Source organism: Diuraphis noxia, unplaced genomic scaffold, assembly GCF_037042655.1.
Source record: "Diuraphis noxia isolate RWA-SAM2 unplaced genomic scaffold, SU_Dnox_SAM2 contig0002, whole genome shotgun sequence".
Lineage (NCBI taxonomy): Eukaryota > Metazoa > Arthropoda > Insecta > Hemiptera > Aphididae > Diuraphis > Diuraphis noxia.
The window spans coordinates 85004127-85023984 of NW_028301712.1; the positions used below are offsets into that span (position 1 = coordinate 85004127).

General features: G+C 26.2%; 1 protein-coding gene across 1 annotated transcript in view; it reads left to right on the forward strand.

Moving 5' to 3' along the window:
• The window catches only part of LOC107164331 (allatostatin-A receptor-like), a 188419-nt gene that overhangs the window by 120189 nt on the left and 48372 nt on the right, over positions 1–19858 (forward strand). The gene's annotated exons all lie outside the window — the stretch shown is intronic.

Sequence of the window (19858 nt, forward strand, 5' to 3'; positions counted from 1 at the left end):
GGTTAGAATATGTTTGTAGCTTATAGAAGTAATAGATTCAAATGTAGATCGTTATATTGATTTATTTTTAAGTATTTATTTATTCATTACCTATACGCAGTTGATAATTGCTATTCGATGCGAATAATGGTTTTGATATTAAACCATAAATATAAGTAGGTACCGACAAAGAAACCGAATGTTGCACACTTTACACTGCCTATACACGCGTGTTTAATATTTTTACTTCAAAAATAATCATACAATGTAATACTTTAAACTGTGACTATCCAGCATTGGTATGTATTGTATTATAAAAATTAAATCCTAGACATTTTTGTATTTCCATTTCGGAAAAAAATAAAAAATGACTAAGTAGAGAGACTTAGGCTGACGTGAGAGGCTGACAAGATTTTATTATTAGCTTAAAATGTAAGTTTGATATTATATTTTGTGGACGTTAACCACAACGATGCACTATTATATAGTTTAAAGATAACTTCAGTTGATAATCAATTGAACTAGTGTGCTTTAAATAATTAAAATTAGGTGGTATTTTATTTTTAGCTGCCTGTATTTTGATTCAAATCAAAATGTGTAAAATAATCCTTAAGAATATTAACATTCCTACGTAAGTTTTATATATTATACAATTTTTTAAACATAGTATAGAACTCATATACTTAATATATCATGATAAGATATGTAAAACCAACAGAGTTACCTATGTAAGTGTCCCTCGAGAATTTACCCATTGAGATATCTCCCATAATAATGGAGATATCAAAATTCTGGTTTTATAATAAGACTCAAAATGCTAAGAACTACAATATTATTTTATAGTTTAATTTATTTTAATGTTTTGATAAAGTTATAAAATTTATTTTTATTTAATTATTTCCAAAAAAAATAAATACTTTAGCCATTCTTTTGAGTATTTTCTGAAAATGTATTAATAAAAAAAAAAAGTATGACTAATTCTCTGCTCAGAATCTAAATTATTGGATACTTTTGTTTTTATCAAGTAAATTTTATAATTGGATTAGATTGGATTGGATAAAATTAATTGTTGTAAACGTTGTAGCTATAAAATTAAATAATCACTATTATTTTGTGTGTTATGAATAATTATTATAATATTTACTTTTTATAACTAAATATTTAATTTTTTATAACTCTAACCATCTAAAATATTTTTTTAAAACATCTTTTTAAACGTTATGTATCATGCAGAAATCTCTAAAAATTATTACAACATTCGATTAGTACTTGTTTAAGTGACCAATAAATTCTTTACGAATATTTAAACCATACAATTTTAGTTATAAAAATTATTTTAAAAATGTCAAGTACAATGTACATATTATTATAATTCTATGCCCTACGAATAAGTTAAATATATTTTATAATTTTTGTTGAAAACAAACTCCATTAAAAACTTTATTTCTCATTCTCTCTGGTTATAGGTATGTTTCCAATTGTGTCAGCTAATAATATAAATTATAATACACGATATAGATATATATTATACATACAATTTAGACGATGATATATGATACCATATATATCTAAATATTTTTTATGAATGTTCAAACAAACTTTCAATATGGCAAATTAAACTATCAAAATAATTATCTTGGTCCTATAGGAATTCTAAAAGCAATTTTTTTAAGAACAAGTAAAAAATTAAATTAACTGTTTGAAACTAGGTAATATAGGTTTTATACTATAGTATAAAAAGCTCAAAACCACTCAAAATATTTTGAATACTCGTGCCATGTTCTAATAGAAATAATGATACACATAATACCAATAATTTCCAAGTCTGTATGATTAATATTTATAAACCAAAATTATTTGAGTGAAAATTGTTATTTTTCGTTTATCCAATTACGTTCAAATTTGGGCTTTGAACGGTTATAAAAAAGAGACAATTTATATTCAATATTTTTTAATTGCCGAATAAACATATTTTAAAGAAAAGATTTGTTTTACATTTTCAAATTTTTTAACGGAGATACAAAAATATAGTCAACGGGAATTAAAAAAACCCAAACAATTTAAAATATTCATAAGTTACACAAAAGATTATTAAAATAACTACAGGAATGATCTGATAGCATAATGACATTAAATTTGTTTAGTATCGTTTTTATAATGGATGTGAGTAGCTACCAATATTAAGATTTAATATTATAATATTATAATACATTATGATTAGATACGTCTGAGTATATAGTATTGTACCTACACTAAAAAAAGTGATTTGCATGATCTAAGTGAAATATTTAATCTTGTTATAATATAAAACTTGATTTAGGGTCTGTTTATAACATTATTAGCTGCACTTCTTTATTATTTCAACAAATCGAGTTATATTTAAAGCATTATAATTATACCTTATATATTTAGATTTTAAATGACTATAATAACATTTAATTCAGTCGTTACTTGTTATCAGATTCGCACGCCATGTACTACGGCGTGAAAATATATTTTCCTTTTTTCTACCATACAAATGAACTAATACTTGAAAACAGTTCCTTCAACTTTTCCCAGACGAAAAACTAATAAAAATGTATCCTTGTATGTTGTAAACAATACGTACCAGAGTCGTCAAAAAAATATTTATGAACCAAAACACATCAGCGATAATATGACAAAAAAAGTGTATTTCATATTATAAGGTTACACCGTAAAAAATCTTGGTTCTTAATTTTTATATTAATTGTAGATTTCTAATAATATTAGTATCATAATATTAAAGTGTTATTATTCAGCTTAATTACCTAATATTAACATACATAATTTTAGGTATTTAATGTAAACCACTAAAATTATTTATTTTTTTAAACATTTAACTATTAAATAATATTAATCTACGGTTATGTGGTAATAAAACTTATATGATAAACATAATGTATTAAACATAGTCATAACTAAATAAATTAATAGTTGAAAATTTTAGATACGTATTTAAAAACGTTAAATATTCATTATTTAAACCTATACAATGCTACTATTTATAATTTTTTTTTTTTTTTAAGTTTTATGAAATGTACCACTGTGCAGTTGTGTTTGAAAATGATTTTTGTTGAGCCTAAAAACTTTTAAAAATACATTTATTAAAAAATATTTCATAAACTATATAAAATAATAATTTGTTTTTGATAAATATATTCTTTGATAAATTCTTTAAATGTTGAAAGATTTTTATCCTTCAGATTGGCTTTATCAGTACAATATTAAAGTTTAATGAAGTCCAGACTTTTAAAGACGCACTCTAATTTTGGACATAGTTTGTTAGATTTTGAACAGTTACGAGGGCTTGTTGAACACATGCATATGTTTCAAATACATTTATTTCAAGAGCAATCCATATAAGTTAGATGTTTGTTTTGATATAACTCAAAAGTATGCAAGATACGTGTGAAAAACGAATAAAATTTGTTTCCTACCCAGAATTTATGATAGCTTACAGTACACGCAAAAACAACCATAGTAGTATAAAGCTTATTCCGCTTGAAAATAAAAACATCCAAATAATGTATCGAAAAATCGATTCTATTACCAACAACATTGAAATGAAAACGAATTGAATACTGTAGTTCATTCTCGAGATATTGGCTGAGTGTTCTGATGATGAAGGATTGGCGTGTGCATTAAATTATTTTTAAAGCTTCATGTCAGTTATAACTTTGAAAATGTAAAATAAACATAACAACTATAGATTGAGTAACTAAATGGCTCTAACAAAAAGCATTGTTTGTTAAGATACAAGTTGAAAAAATATATTCTTGATTCTCGAATATATAAGAGAAACAAACTGTCTATACAATATTATAATATTGTATACATGTACTAATTATATTTAACGATTACGCATAATGAATAATAATTTTATTTTAAGAAGTATTTAATTATTTTTTCATCGAGTATTTCATTTTTTATTTTAATATCCAGAAATGAAAAATCACTCTGTAAATTAATAAATTTAAAAAATAAGTTAGGCAAAAAAAATAGATTTATCATTCGATGCTTAATAATAATAATTTATTGTTAGATATTTATTTTATGCAGAAACTCATTATGGATTATTTGTTAAGTCAACCATTTAAATGCGAATTGTTAACAACACTAATGAGAAATTTAAAATGTATGTTATTCATAATTATATATATATATAATAAATTATATTATACCTATGTAATTAATTTGACTCGGATTTCCAAGTGTTGTTTATCTATATAAAATATTAATTATACACCACAAAACATAGCTTGTTCAAATATTTTATTTGAAGTATAAATCCTTTAATGAAAGAGGTTAATTTTAAATTTCTTTATTAATTGATACACTTATTAAGTTTGCTACATAGACACAAAAGTCTTGGGTGGGTCGTAGCAGCCACAGTTTTAAAATCAGTAACTTCAAAGTATTTTTGTCATTTAAAGTTAACAAATTTTTATTTCATATAACAAAAAAATTATGTACTGGGAGAAATTAGCATTTAAATATTTTACCATTGGACTAGAGAGGGAATTAACTCAGTACATAGCTGTTAACACCCACAATTTTTACATTTAAATTAACCCACTGTATTTCTATAACACGTAAATCATCCTAAATTTTCTTAAAGATGACTGGGCTGGTTGGTTACTAATCCACAGGAATACAAAGGCATTTTTAGGGGGGCTAAGTGGGTCATATTCTTGATATATATTATTATAAAAATATTGATGGTACTAATCAATGTCACACATTAGTAATCCTCATCAGAACTTAAATTACAGAATAACCATAAGCGTCACTTCGTTAAAATATGAAACGAATCTGTACTTTTTTCTAGTAATATGATTAATTAATCACACGACCAAGATTAATAGATTTTTGGTACGGTACTTTGACTATACGAACTAATTTTATACAGTTATACCAATAATTAACATTTCCTTATCTAAAATAAAGTAACATAATCATGCACTTACGGTCAATATTTTATTTTATTATTATTATTCATTTTTATTAGCTTTAAATATACTTATATAAGAAAAAATTAAATGCATATGTATATTAATATGACAAACATGATAGAGTAATAAATTAAACAGAAAATAATAATTATATAGTGTTGTAAAACACAATGATTTTACAAAAAAGTGCAGAAAATAAATACCTATTTAATGGGAATTTTTTTGCGCGGGATTTAACCCCTCTCCCTCACACAAAATTTCTGATTGAGCCACTGCAGAAATATATTATTAAACGACCTATATTTAAGATTTCAAAGAAATTTTAATTTTTGTTTTATAAACAGCACCTATCTATGCTGAATTTTTTGTAGCCCACTTGTATGATAAATTAAAGTAATTATATTAGAATAATTTTCTCTCTAAAGAAGTGGTTAATAACTTATATTAACTTATATTAAGGCTCGGAAGTTGTTGGAGCTAAAAAAGGTAAAATATGCATGCAAATATGGACGAAAAAATTGCAAAATATGCATTAAAAATGTTAAATATGCAAAAATATTATTCTGAATTCCAAAAATATACGCACTTCACCTACTAACAATACGACGTCTAAAACGAAACTGTCACTGTCAAACATCAATCGTGTACAATCAACAGTAACGATAAACGAAGAAACCATAATTATATTTACGATAACCTATCGACGATATGATAATACTACAAATAAGTATTTCGGCATACTAGCGTGATAGACTAAATGCGCGTATCACATCATTAAATCACTGTTATTAACTCCGTAATTGACTATGGCGATGACAATAAATACCTTCGTTGGTCATTTTGAGTTTTATATTCAATATTAGTTGAAATAAACAGGTTAAGAAAGAAAAAAATCAATTATTTTTAGAAAAATATGAAATATGCATAATATGTGTATAAAATTAATGAAATATGCACTTTTTAGCTAAAATTGGCAAAATATGCATTTTTAATATTCAATTTTTTAACTCACAATTGTATATTTCAAATTTCTAGCTAGGTCTGCTATAAATTGAGATCATACAGAACAATATGCAATTCCTACAACTTCCGAGCCCTACTTATATGATTTTAAAAAAAATGTGTCATGCTTGGATTTAATTTACTCTACTCACCTCGCCCTGGTGGATTTAGATAAAACATATCGTTTTAATAAAATAACTGAAATCGTATAATAATATCACGAACCAACGATAATAATGTTATAATGAACACTGTTTTTTTTTTTGCTATAGGCATCTTATATTTTTGTTCTCATATACATATACCTATTTCCACAGTAGTCTTGACATCTCGAGATAAGTGATTTCAAACTCGTTGACTACAAGACGGTGAACACAATAATTGTTATAAAGGGGGCATATTTTTTTGAAAAATTAAAATGATTTTCAGACCACTAAACTGCAATCGTGTATACAGGACTATGATAATACTGTCTGTTGGAGTTAATTATCCTATTTCTGACATACAGGCCGTGTGAGAAATGTTAAACATCTTCAGGCATGCGTACCTATAGCAAATGATTCCCATCTTCTTAAAAGCCACAAGGCTTACCACATTTCCACCCCATACAATAATTAAACAACAGACCAAGTTTCGGTTAATTAACAAGTTTCTAAAATAATCATCTTGTCTCTGACCTGCTATTTAAATATTTAGATTTCTGAATTTTGTATTCTATATAATAGTCTCGTCGGCAATGAGTTACTACAATTGATTAATCAACATTGATTTTGTATTTAATTTACCTCTAGAACAACATCCCAACTGATACCTGCATTCAACCAATCGTCAATAATGTGTAGATTGTTTTCAATATACAAGAATAATATTCACATTAGATGATTGTAATTATTATTGACACTATCTTCGTTGCTATTGGCTGTTATGCGTTAAATTGCCGCTCGATTGAATACTCGTACATGGATACATGAAAATCATATAATACAATAATATGAGTTGAGAATCTTATAGTTTCAATTAGAATAAAGCGTTGATTTATTTTCTCATGCAAGTGACACGGAAGTCATGGATATAGAATATATTAACACTTAATGAAATTGTCACGCATGACATGTTCTCGATTTTCGTTTGTACTTGACACCGACAAACTGAATGAAATTACATGTTTATATCAATATAATTATAATTTATTATTATTATTATTATTGAAACATATTTTAAATAATTAAAAAAACGAATATAGCATGTTGGATTTCCGTACAATTAATTTGAACACATAAATTAGACTGCCGCTTGAGATTTTCTAATTTCAAAATATTACGCTAAAATAACTTGCATTATAAATATGTAATTTTATACCATAATTATTATTATCGTTATTGATTTCAGTGTGAATTTGATACCCTTTATTTGCACCTCTTTAGTTACTTCTTTCAAACAAAATGTTTGTGGCTGCAACGGTAACATGTCCTTAGATTTCAACAGTAAAAAATAGTTCGTTTACGTGGGAAATAGAAAATAACACCAATCATAGACCGTAAGCTTTTATACGCTTAAGAGTAGGTATACAGGTTATTTACCATTTTATGTATGTACGTAATAACAATCAAAATACATGAAAAACTAATAGAAGAACTTAACATAAATTATGACATCGGAACAAGTCTTGATTCAAATCCAGACAATCAAGTTCGCACCATACATTTTTTTCAAAGCAACACAAATTCTCCAATTACTATAAAATTTTTAAAACTAACAACTTTAATTATTCATTTTTATGTAATTTTTTTGTATATATTGTTATTTTTATTTTTTCTAGTACAATATTAAATGTAATGCTAATGGCCTCAGATATCAAATCAAAAATTATTAATAATTTCGAGATTAATAAATAAATAAAATAAATAACAATCAGCTACAATAAACGTTGCAAAACTTTTTTTTTTTCATTTAACCATTCTATAGCAAATGTAAACTTGTAAAACCCTATTCTTTCTCTTACTATTATGTACAATTATTTTTTCTCTCATTCAATTTTTCTTAAAGATTCGCGTCTATCAAAACAAGTACATCTATCCTTAGTAAATGGACTTTTCACATGTATAATCAAAAAATAAGTAGGTATAGGTGATCAATTTTCTTTATAAATATGAATACTGCTAAATAAATGATATACCTATTACATATTATTATTATTAAAATTTTTTTTTTGATTGAAATTTCTCTATTATCAAATAACATTTAAATTCTATTAGTTTTCAAAATAATATAAATCTATTGAAATGCATTACACAAAGTTGTAAAAAATATCAATACATAGAGTAATGGTAATAATTATGATTTCAGTAAAACATTACAAGTATTAAGTTTGAGTTAGGATAATGTAAAAAAAGACTGGTAGGTAAAAACTAAAAACCAATCAATAATTTTAAAACGCGAGAGACCTAAGGATCTTTATTGATTTAATTCAGTTTGAATCACAAAAATAAACAATCGTCAATATTCTTCACAGTTAAATGAAGTATTGAGTCATAAATCCTTTTTGGTTTTATGTTGAATGTGTAAATTTAACATCCACAGACACAGGCACATAAACAGAGTAAAATTTCGGGGGGGAGCTTACAGAATATAGCAATACAAATTAAACAGCAACATAATAAAATCGGAAAACGGTATAACCAATCTAATTGAAGTTTCAGCCATCTTTGTTGTTCGATGGGAAATTGGTAATTTTTGGGTGGTGTTTTTTGCATCATTTATATTATTAGAAGCTGATAAAACTAATCCAATACCCAGAGAATAATTTTTTAACGATTCATTGTCTATATTTCTATTAAGTTCTACAAAGCGTTTGGTACATCAAATTTGGTTGAAATATTTTAAATATTACTCGATTCGTTTTCAGTTTCTTCGTTATTTTTAATTTTTTTTACACCAAAATTGAATAATGATGGTTGATTACTATTTGCTTTCATTATATATATAAAAAAATATATTTATATAATATTTAATAAATTTGGTTATTTAATCAGTTTTTATAAGTTATAGAACTCGCAAAAATAACCATAACACTATTAACACTATCGCACTCGTATACTAAACCGTTCAAATACCGAACACAGACTAAAACTAAACGATCGTCATCGTATAATAATTATTGTAGTTTAGCAATTCAATAGAAATTATCGGCGACCGACCGAGTACGGAAATAAGATAAAATAAGATTATCCACAAAATATGAGTTTTCTAGGTATGACGCAAATCGCGATTATACAGTTCTGTAATTATAAAAATATTTTATAATAAATTTGATTTAATTATCAAAGAAATTATTTCAGGGGGGTTTGAAACCCTCCCCCTACCGTATACGTGCCTGCACAGACAATGATTGTGGAGTATATGTGTAATGTAAGTAATCAGATGAGTTGCGTATAGTTTACGTGAAAACGCATAGAAAAAAAAAGTCCATAAGAAACTTCCTATACCTACAAAAGCTTAGTTTTACACTTATTCAGTTTGTATTACAGAATTTATTTCACCTATAGTTTTGAAAATCCAATTAGTAATTATTACACGTTGTCGTTGTTTTTTAAATGTCTTAAAGACTGAAACTATGTCACCATTCATTAAATATAGTGAACATAAAACCATATTAAAGTATGAAACGCAAACGCATACCTATTTATTCGTTGTATGTGGTAGCTATTTAATTGAATTCATACTGCGAAATTCGTCTTACACATTGTCATTAATTTGTTTTCCGTAGAGTTTAATATCATAATTTCCTATAAGCTCATCATCGGTTTCAGGACGCAAATTCTTATATTATAGGAATTGTATAACATTAATAAATCAATAAGCTTAGAAGATGGTACGTTATTTTGTTGTATGATTTAGAATACAATACATATAGAGAGGCTCACCAAGCAAATTCATCCCTGTTTTGTTTCTATAGTATAGTTAATCAAAATCTGATTTTCCGATACTTTTAAATATACTTAAAGACCGTATTCTCAAATTCTTAAGATTTTTGTACTTTTTAAGAAATGTTCTGAGAAGACACACTGTCTGTTTTACATAATATGAGAATACATAATTTTCAACAATAAATTATTTAGCTGACAATTTTTCTGAAAATTTTAAGGTATCATAATCAAAAATTCGTAGTAAATTTTGAGTTATTTAACTTTGTGTTCAAAGAATCATAGTTCCATGACAATGAGTTTGTAAGATATGGTAGCTAAGTTTAACTGAACATTTTAGTACCTTGATATTAATCTATCGACATTAATAATTTGTAAAATTGGTCAAAGTATAGTAAATATTAGACATAATAATGATACATTAATTTTATATTAAAAAAAAAATATTTTTAAAGACTATTATTCTTATAATACAAACATTTTAATAGCTGAAAGACTTATCGTGATCATTTTTAATTTGTTACATAAAATTTTCAACAAAAAACATCTACTACATAATTTGCAAACAAAAAAACAAAAGTTCTAATTTTAAAAAAGATGTTTGTTATGCCATTGAATCAACCATTTGAAAATATGATCTTTGAGTATATTTAAAAACTCCAAATTTTTACCTCTGATTTAGAAAAAATTCATTAGTAAAGGGAAAATTGGGGGAATATGTTTGGTAAATCGTCCGATATATATTATACGTATAATATATATATATATTGAATTTTGTTGGATTGCTTTATTGATTAGTTACCTGCAAGAACAGTCATTACAATTGATAAACCAAACAAGACTAAAATTAAAAATGTGAAACTTACTTCAACCGTATAACAAATTTCTCCTCTTTTTTCAATAATAACTTATTTTTTAAATTTTTTTATACTACATTTTATACTCATATTTTAAGTACATTATTATTAGTGTTATACATTTTCTCATACCTAATGAATTCCTTAACAGTAATTTTGTTAAAATTTGATAACATGGCTGTTGTAATATTATAATATTAAACAAAAAAGCTGTTTGTCGAGGTAATCAAATTATAAGCAAAGGAGATGTCGATAATAATAATCACTTCTTAAAATGAATGTCAATAGAAATATTTTTATAAGAATAAATAAATAATATTTACACCAACAAAATTTAAAATATGTAGAAGACATTTTTTCAAACTTGAAAAATTATTTACTTTATTTATAAACACTTCTTTATTTCCTATGAATTTGAAAATCTTTCTAATACAAAAAATAATAACTATGATAAGTATTTAAACAAATTTTACAAACGATATTATATAATTATTAAAGAAGAATACGAGTAGAGTGCTTATTAAAATCCATGATTATTGAATGACAACATTTTAGAAAGAAAACCGTTTTGTAGGTCTCAAATCTTCAATTCATTAAAAATATTAACTATAATTACACGCAATTTTCACTTCATCGTGTATTAATAAAAGACATTTTTCTATTTACGATATTTTAAGTTTTCAATTAAAATTAAACGATATAATTTCATAAATACTTGCATTGGTTTTTATAATATAAATGTTTAATTGAAGATTTGAGACCTACAAAACGGTTTTCTTTCTAAAATTATGTCATTCAATTAGAAATCACAACCCGATATTGTTTTTAAAATATAAAATATAAAAACTTCAAAGCTTGTTGAATTTATATTTTTCATTTAAAATGAGAACCGTATCATAAAATTGTACAAATATTCGATATTTTGTTTTCAAATACATTCCTCAAATAAATCAAAATATATTATACAATAATTATCATCACTAATATCCGAACATAAAATTAATAACTGAATCTGAAAGGTGTATTGATATTTGTTCAAACTGATATTTGAGTTTCTATGAAGAAATTTTCTCTGAAATACGTTTAAGTACTGGTATTTTTTGACGTTTTACTATTTCATACAATTAAATAAACATACTATAAATTATGTATTTAAATTAAAAATCGTATTATTTTAGTATCAAATATATCTAAAAAAAAATGGTAAAATGGTATTTATTGCGATGATAAAATATATTCCATTTCGTTCTAATTCATAATTACATCTAATTTATAGTTTTGTATTTAAAAGTATATACTATATATAGTTATAAAAAAAGCTATTCGATTGACAATTCAAGTTGAAAACCAGAGTAATTTTCAGATTCATTTTAATTATTATAGAAATATTAAATTATAACTAAACCACTATCGTATGACTTTAAAAAATAAAATTTATCAACAGAGCAAATATTAGTATAACGTGACATTTGTCATTAAGTTAGTTTAAATACGCATACAACTCTACATCAGAGAAACCTCTTTTGCGTTTGACGTGTGTTGAAACAGTTTTTTAGCATACGAGCCTAACATGCATTCAAAGATTTTTGACGAATAAAATGTTCTTGTATGGTATTTATTATATCAAAAAAACAAAACAAAAAATGTTTGCAAAAAAAAAAATTCAATTTACATTAATGTTTTATACTTTTATATAATTATTATTTGATTTAATGAAATTGACTACAAATTATTTTGATGTAATTCTGTTGTAACTTCTTCAACATGTTTTAAAAACTATACTATTTGTATTTTGTAAACTCAAGTTGTATTTCTATTGGTTTGTTGTAATCCTTTTGAGTAGATTTGAGTGTAAGTGCTAACCGTTTACTGTATGCTTATCTTGCCTCTCAATCTCAATACTATTCATTAATTTACTTTGCTACATATATTTAGCATCATATGGATTAACATAATTAATAAACTAATTTGTTTTTGAACAAAACTCAATATTATACATATGTTTATTTATATGTTAAAATTGTTCAATTACATGATAAATAAGTAATATATATGAATTGCACGATACTATTTTTCAAAATGTAATTTGACTTAAATTATTTAACACAATTTCGTATGCATTGAAATATCATAAAGCTAAATCATTGCCTTGCCTTATCTATTCCGGGATCAACTAATTAATGGTTTATAAATTCCCATATAATTTCTTCACACTCGTGACTCTGTAATATTAATCTGACTGATTCGTCTTTTTGCATCCTAAATACACCAATATATTATTTCTTCGTTCATTCACAATTCATGTTCATCTGATGCATCGATTTTCTATACCGTAAAACATTTTGTTGAATAGTAGCGATGAATAAAACATTAAAAATAGTATTTCATTCAAACCAAATCCATGATTTCCTTAAAAAAATTATTTTAGATTCTGAGCAACGCAATGAATGTATTGATTTTACAATGATGTGTGTTTTTTGTATAGTTTTGTGTGTCTGTGTCTGTGCACACGATAAGCTGTCGAAATAGTTCTTACTTTCTTAGATTTTCAACTTCAGTAGCTTTTCCGGTTGGAAAGTGAATCTAGTTGGTGTATTGGAGAGGTCGAATTTTTAAATTATAAGGAGTTTTCAAAATTAACGGGAAAAACAAAAACACAAAATTAAGGAAAGACGGGAATTTTCACGCAAAATAATTTTTTGAGAAAATCGATTTTAGATATTGGTGTAACTCTAAAAAAAATAACCGTAGAAAAATGGAACATTTTCACTGAATGCTTATACTGGCATTTTCTATACTTAACAAAATTTTCAAAATATTTCAAATTTTTTAAAGTTATTTATAGACATTTGAAAGTTTTAATCTTTTTAGTTTTCAAACTTCAACATTTAAAACAAGGCTCTTTATATTTAAATATATTGCCACAATGGTAGTTAAAAATATTGAAAATTCCACGTAAATAGTTAATTCTGATACAAAAAAATATAAAAATTATACACAGTTTTAAGTTAAAATTCGAATTAAATTACATATTAAATAATCGAGGAAACCAATTTTAATTATATAGTTGTAATTTAAAAAATTATTCGTGGGTACTTAAATTTCTAGAGTACCTATACTTTATATTCTAATATTAACAGTTAATGTAGTTAATGAGGTTATTAATACTTTATAATAAATTTTATATATCTATTATGGATGACTGAGCGAGTCAGGTACATAATGAATCTGATTTGATTAATTTTGAATTTATTTTATACGTAGGTATGTGCCTTTTTTTGAAATAATAACCATATAATTAATATAGTATAAATTATCCTAGACTAACAGACCATCTTCGTTCAGAATCGTTTTTCGTATAACAATGATATTAAATCATTCAATTAAAATTTAATACCATCCATTACAGTAACCCACTTGTAACCTACTGTACAGCAAAGCAATATCCACTTACTTACCCGCTTTTTTAGATTTATATTTTCATATTATGAACATTTTTACCGATGAAAAAGAGTGCTAAAATAGCTGCATGTTGCAAAGTCTGATATCAAACGTGGAGATAGCATTTTTGAAAAAAAATCATTTATATTTCTTCATCATATTTTTTAAGCTGACAAAAAACAAACAATCATATAAAAATGTTGAAGGAATTTCAGAAAGCGTTATTTTTTTAACACTTAAAATATTTTTTTTCAAATGCAATGATTCATCGTGAATGTCGAATTTAATATTACAATACGCCAATATACTCTGCTCCGAATTGATCATCAAGACGAGTGCCTAACATGACTTCATATTTATCTCATTCGTAAATTGGATATTGATTTTTAGTATTATAATCATAAACTTTCTTATTAATAACAATACACTCGATAATAATCTACAATTAAAACATACCTACTAACCCAATCGTAAAATTTAACTCATCGCAACAATACCAAAAACCAAATGCACACAAACATAGGAAAGTAAATCAAATTGAATTAATCCAGTATTGTATTTTAGTATAATATTATTTGTGTTTAATTTTAAAGAAATGTTTATTGTTACTGGCATTACTACCACTAATCTGTTTTGATCATCTAATAGATATCATCATATTTTCAATCTAATTAATCATTTTTAAAATCAAAAAAACTGTTCATTCTTTGTTTAGTAATTTTGTATATTACATTTTAAATTCCATTCTAATACCTGCCTATATTATAGAGATTGTAAAAATGAAATGCATTACTATTGATTTATTTACGTTTTATACTTAACTATTTATTCGCGTTATTTTCTATTCGATTATCCCCCTTAAATCAATAAAATATTCAATGTAACGTTTTATTGAGCTTATACTGCAGATTGATTTATTGAATATTGTAATTAGTTGCAAATTGGTATGAACTTGCCAATTGTAGTATAATATCTATTGTCATGGTCATCAAATTTATGTTAACGACTTAAGGTGATGGTGACGTCAGTGTTTTCGAAATATCGTCAATATTTTAATTAAACTTAGTCAGTAGTTATCTGAATAATTACTTAAGTTGAGTGCGATCTGCGACTGCTGCTATTGGAGAAGATTGATGATAATTTGCAGGACTAAACAAGACGAAACAAGACTTATTAATAATTGTACGGTCACGGTGCGATGAAATCCGCAAATATATGCGACCGTATTGTATATACATAGGCAGTGTAATTATTTTATTTAGAAACTATTTACTAGCTAGATTATCTGATTAGACAAATAATATTATTTAATTTATACGGAATCGCCAGAATATCATTATTGTCTGTATTAGACCTGAAAGGATTATGACGACTGTAATGTGTGTCTTAATATTTCTGTTAAATGATAAATCATTGCATAAGAAAAACTATAGTTGAAGAGGAAGATCCGTCAGCATGTTATATACTATATTTTATGATACATTTATATTGCTACTATATTACCTAATATTTTAGGTTGGATTAATTTTTTCCAAAAAAATTGCATTCATTTAATTATTTATATTTTAATTATTACAACCATATATATTTATATCATATTATAATATATTTATTAACTTTTGCGTCAACACTGGCTCGCGGCTTAACGTAAAACGATGTGAATAATTTTGTGGTATAAAACGCAATAATATAAAACTAATCTCAATTTTATAAAAATTTCATCATATACAGGGTGATCATTTTAAGTTGGTACACTAATTATCTCGAAAAGTATTAAGTTTTTTTGAATTATTTTTTTCTAATAATTATAAAGATCAGGAACTAGTGATTAATTCGATATCATTCAATCAAGGTAACAAAATAAATCCAATTGGCCCAATTAGTCGATGATAAGTTAATAAATGATTAGGGTTCAAAGTACAATAATCATCTTTAATTAATTGTTATTTATTTCGTTAATTTGGATTCGGTTATATCGAATTTATCACTAGTTCCTGGTCTTTACAATTATTCAAAAATTATTAAAAACCACCAACACTTTGAGGAGTTGTATCTCACACAAACCAATCAACAAAAAATAAAAATGTTAACACGTAAATTCATAAAAATATGGTTTTATTAATTCATGATATTTTAATTACATGTTGCCATTTGAAAATCAAAATTTGATAGTGGTTTCACCAATAAATAAAAAAGTGAAAAAAAATTAATATTTTAAGGATTTAGAAAAACCTACACCTAAAGGTTTAAACCAAAAAAAAAATTTTTAAAATTAAATACTTTTCCGGACCCAACTTGTATACCTACGCCGCGCCACTTCAGTTGATACTCCTAGTTGATACACTTCAGACTTATATACCTAAGGCATACTTAATTATTTGAAAAATTATTAAAATCTTGTAGATTCTGGTGAATTGCCATATACATATTCAATAGTAAAAACTTTTTTTTTACCTCATTATATACAGTTTTAATCTTAAAAATTATTTTTCTTCAGATTATTGACTAATATTAATTTTAAATGTATGTGTTTTTAAAATACATTACTTGATAAAATTCTAATACTATCAAATCATGTCATTGGTCCTAACAAGCTGAGTGTTATTTATGATTTCGAGATTAAAGTTGTGAGTTTGTGACTATCTGCGTTCTTTTAGCTTAACAACGATATGGGTGACAATGATTCATAATATGATTATAATTATTATAACCGACGCGCAGTGGCGTAGCCAGGAGGGGGCACATGGGCCATGCACCCCCATTGGCCGTATCATATAATACATAATAATAATATGTAAATTAATTAATTTGGCTATATTATACTGGTTTGGAGTTACAATAAAAAAAAAATATATATATATTGTTTTGTTGAAATGATTCTACTGATATAATGATACTATTGTTCTATGTCGATACCATACAGGAGCAACCCGTCGATACCTATAACTTAATAACCTTTATAAGCCCCAACCACGGTAGAAGTTGATAACAGCAAATTAGAGAGATTACAAAACACAAAGATAACGAATTATTTGAATTACCTATATTGAATTTTAATGTTATTTGAAATATATTGAATTTTAATGTTATTTTATTAAAAATTTTTTTGCCCCCCCCCCCCTTGTAAAAATCCTGGCTACGGTACTGCCAACGCGTATAAATAGGTTAGTAAATACGATTGGTTTCTATTTTTTTTAGTGAACATTTAACTCTTAACAAATTCTGTTTTCACTTTTGCTTAATAAATTAAATGTTTTTGAAAAAAATAATTTAACACATAATATACAACTTCAATTTTAATGTTATAAAGTATATTTGAACAAATCTTTTCCACTAAGTCATCTCTAAGTTATCTTTTCGTCACTCGATAAGTAATAATTTCAATGAAATTCTGATTTTAGTAAAGTAAAAATTATTTGAGTTAAGCTAGATTTGTTCCATTAGAGTAAAACATTTCAATTTGATAAAATTGTTTAGTCTATTTAATAAAATAAAATAATTAAAAACTGCACAATAATAAACGATAATATATTAGTTTCGATTTTATATTGAATCTTAGGCATATCATTGCGAGCATGGACGTCTGTTTGTGTTTAAAAAACGCTCGAAGCTGTTTATCATTTAAAACAAATAAACACTGTTTATTTTTTTTCCAAAAATAAATTGTTTTCATTTGGGCAGTCATTCATTGGGCGTTCGAGGCGAACCCACTTAAAGTGTTTTATAGAGAAAAGTGTAATTTAGGAATAACGTTTTCGTTGCACGGTTGTCGAGCAAAACATTTACGCTTTGCGTTTTTAATTACCTCTATAGTACCCAGCGGAGGTGAGTGCGAATACTATGCCAACGGAACTCATCGCTCTGTCGGCTTGGGTAAAAATGCCATATCTGGTTATATATTTAAATAAAATATGTCACTGCTAACACAAAAAAAAAAATCGAACATAAAAACCTCGCTTTTTTGTACATCCCTCCTACACATATACGTCTGCCATTATGAACAATCAGCGTGCATATTATAATGTTATGGTATGGTCAAATTTGTCATGTTTGTATTGGTTGGACATCAAAACGTATATAGGCCACTGGGACAAACTGTGGCTGACAAATAACGCATTATATCATAATAATACTATGGCGTCGTCACTGATATCGTTCGCCATTCAATGGAATTATGTACCATGTAAAAACAAAGAACCGTTGTACCAGCAAGCACCCCAGCAAAGATAAATAAATTGCGACCGCTTGCTTTATGTTTTCGAAACCGTCGTCCATCGTTGGCCGCCGACTGATCGTTAGTCGTATATAACATTATTGACTAGCCTATAATATCATGTATTACAATAATATATTGTCATCGTGAAGTGTGTATAATTATTGATCGTCACCCGGTCGAGACCATTTGAAGAGAACCTGAAACCTCTAACACTGCAGCACACACACGCGCGCGCGCGGTCTATATGTGACAGATTCGACAACCCGACGCTCTCAAAACAATATTATATTGTAATATAGAATCGAACACGAAACCAAACACTGAAAAATATCCGAAACGTACTATTCACTTGAGAGGGGATTACTCTGGGGGAGGGGGGAGGGGAGCTGTATATAACACGCCAGTTATGTCACCGCCTGTACGAAATACGAGCCACGCGCAACAAATTTGCATTTTGAATTTCCAATAAGCCGGTATGGGAGTTGTGACGTGTATCGTACAATAATATGTGTATATACATATAATATATAACTGTAATATTATAAATGGGAAACATGTTGTGTTTAGAGTTCGTTACATGTCATGCAACTTAAAGAGGACATCATCGCAATACTATATAACTGCAGCACCCTCTGCAGTTGTTGGAGGCCGATTGTTTTTTTTTCACACATAAAACAGTAACCGTTTTTTAATCGTTGCAGTGGACTAAAAGCCAAATTGATAAACCAACGGAACACGAAACATTACGTTTTGTACGGATATTATATTTTGTTCTCCGCGATTCGTTGGACCCATCGATGGTATCGTATACACCGGGTATCCAAAAACACCTACCTGTCGTAATAATAAACACGATAAACAATCGATACCATGAATTATGTCAATCGTGGTATCGCTACAGCGCGTGGACTGATAGTTACATGAAAGTAAATCACTCGTGTTCGTCATGTACAATTTTCTGAAATTCTTATACCGCATACGTAATTAAATGGTACCTAAACCATTTTAAAAATGTACATCGTTTATCGTCATAATAATATATACTACTCGTGTCCAGCATCCTAAACGATTTAATGCCATTGAATTGCTCGTAACATTCACCTAACTTGTGTTAAATATTTACACGAATACATAAACTCGGGAAAACGGAGTTAAAAACCGTTTACCTTTTATATAGGGCTGTTTAGGGAATATGAAAAGTTTTGTAAATATATATTGTTTATTTTAATAATTATGTGGGTACCAGTACAATATGTAGTTTCCCATAATATTATATTAAATGGAGATTTTGGTAGGAAAAAAAAAAGATTCAAAAGTAATAACAACTGTAATAAATTGGAAAAATAGAAGTTATGTGTATGTTTATATTTTACTCTTGTTCTTCTTATTATTGTCATTATTATTAAATGTAATAAACCGAATAAATAGACAATTACAAAGTATATATTTAAAAATGTATGCATTAAC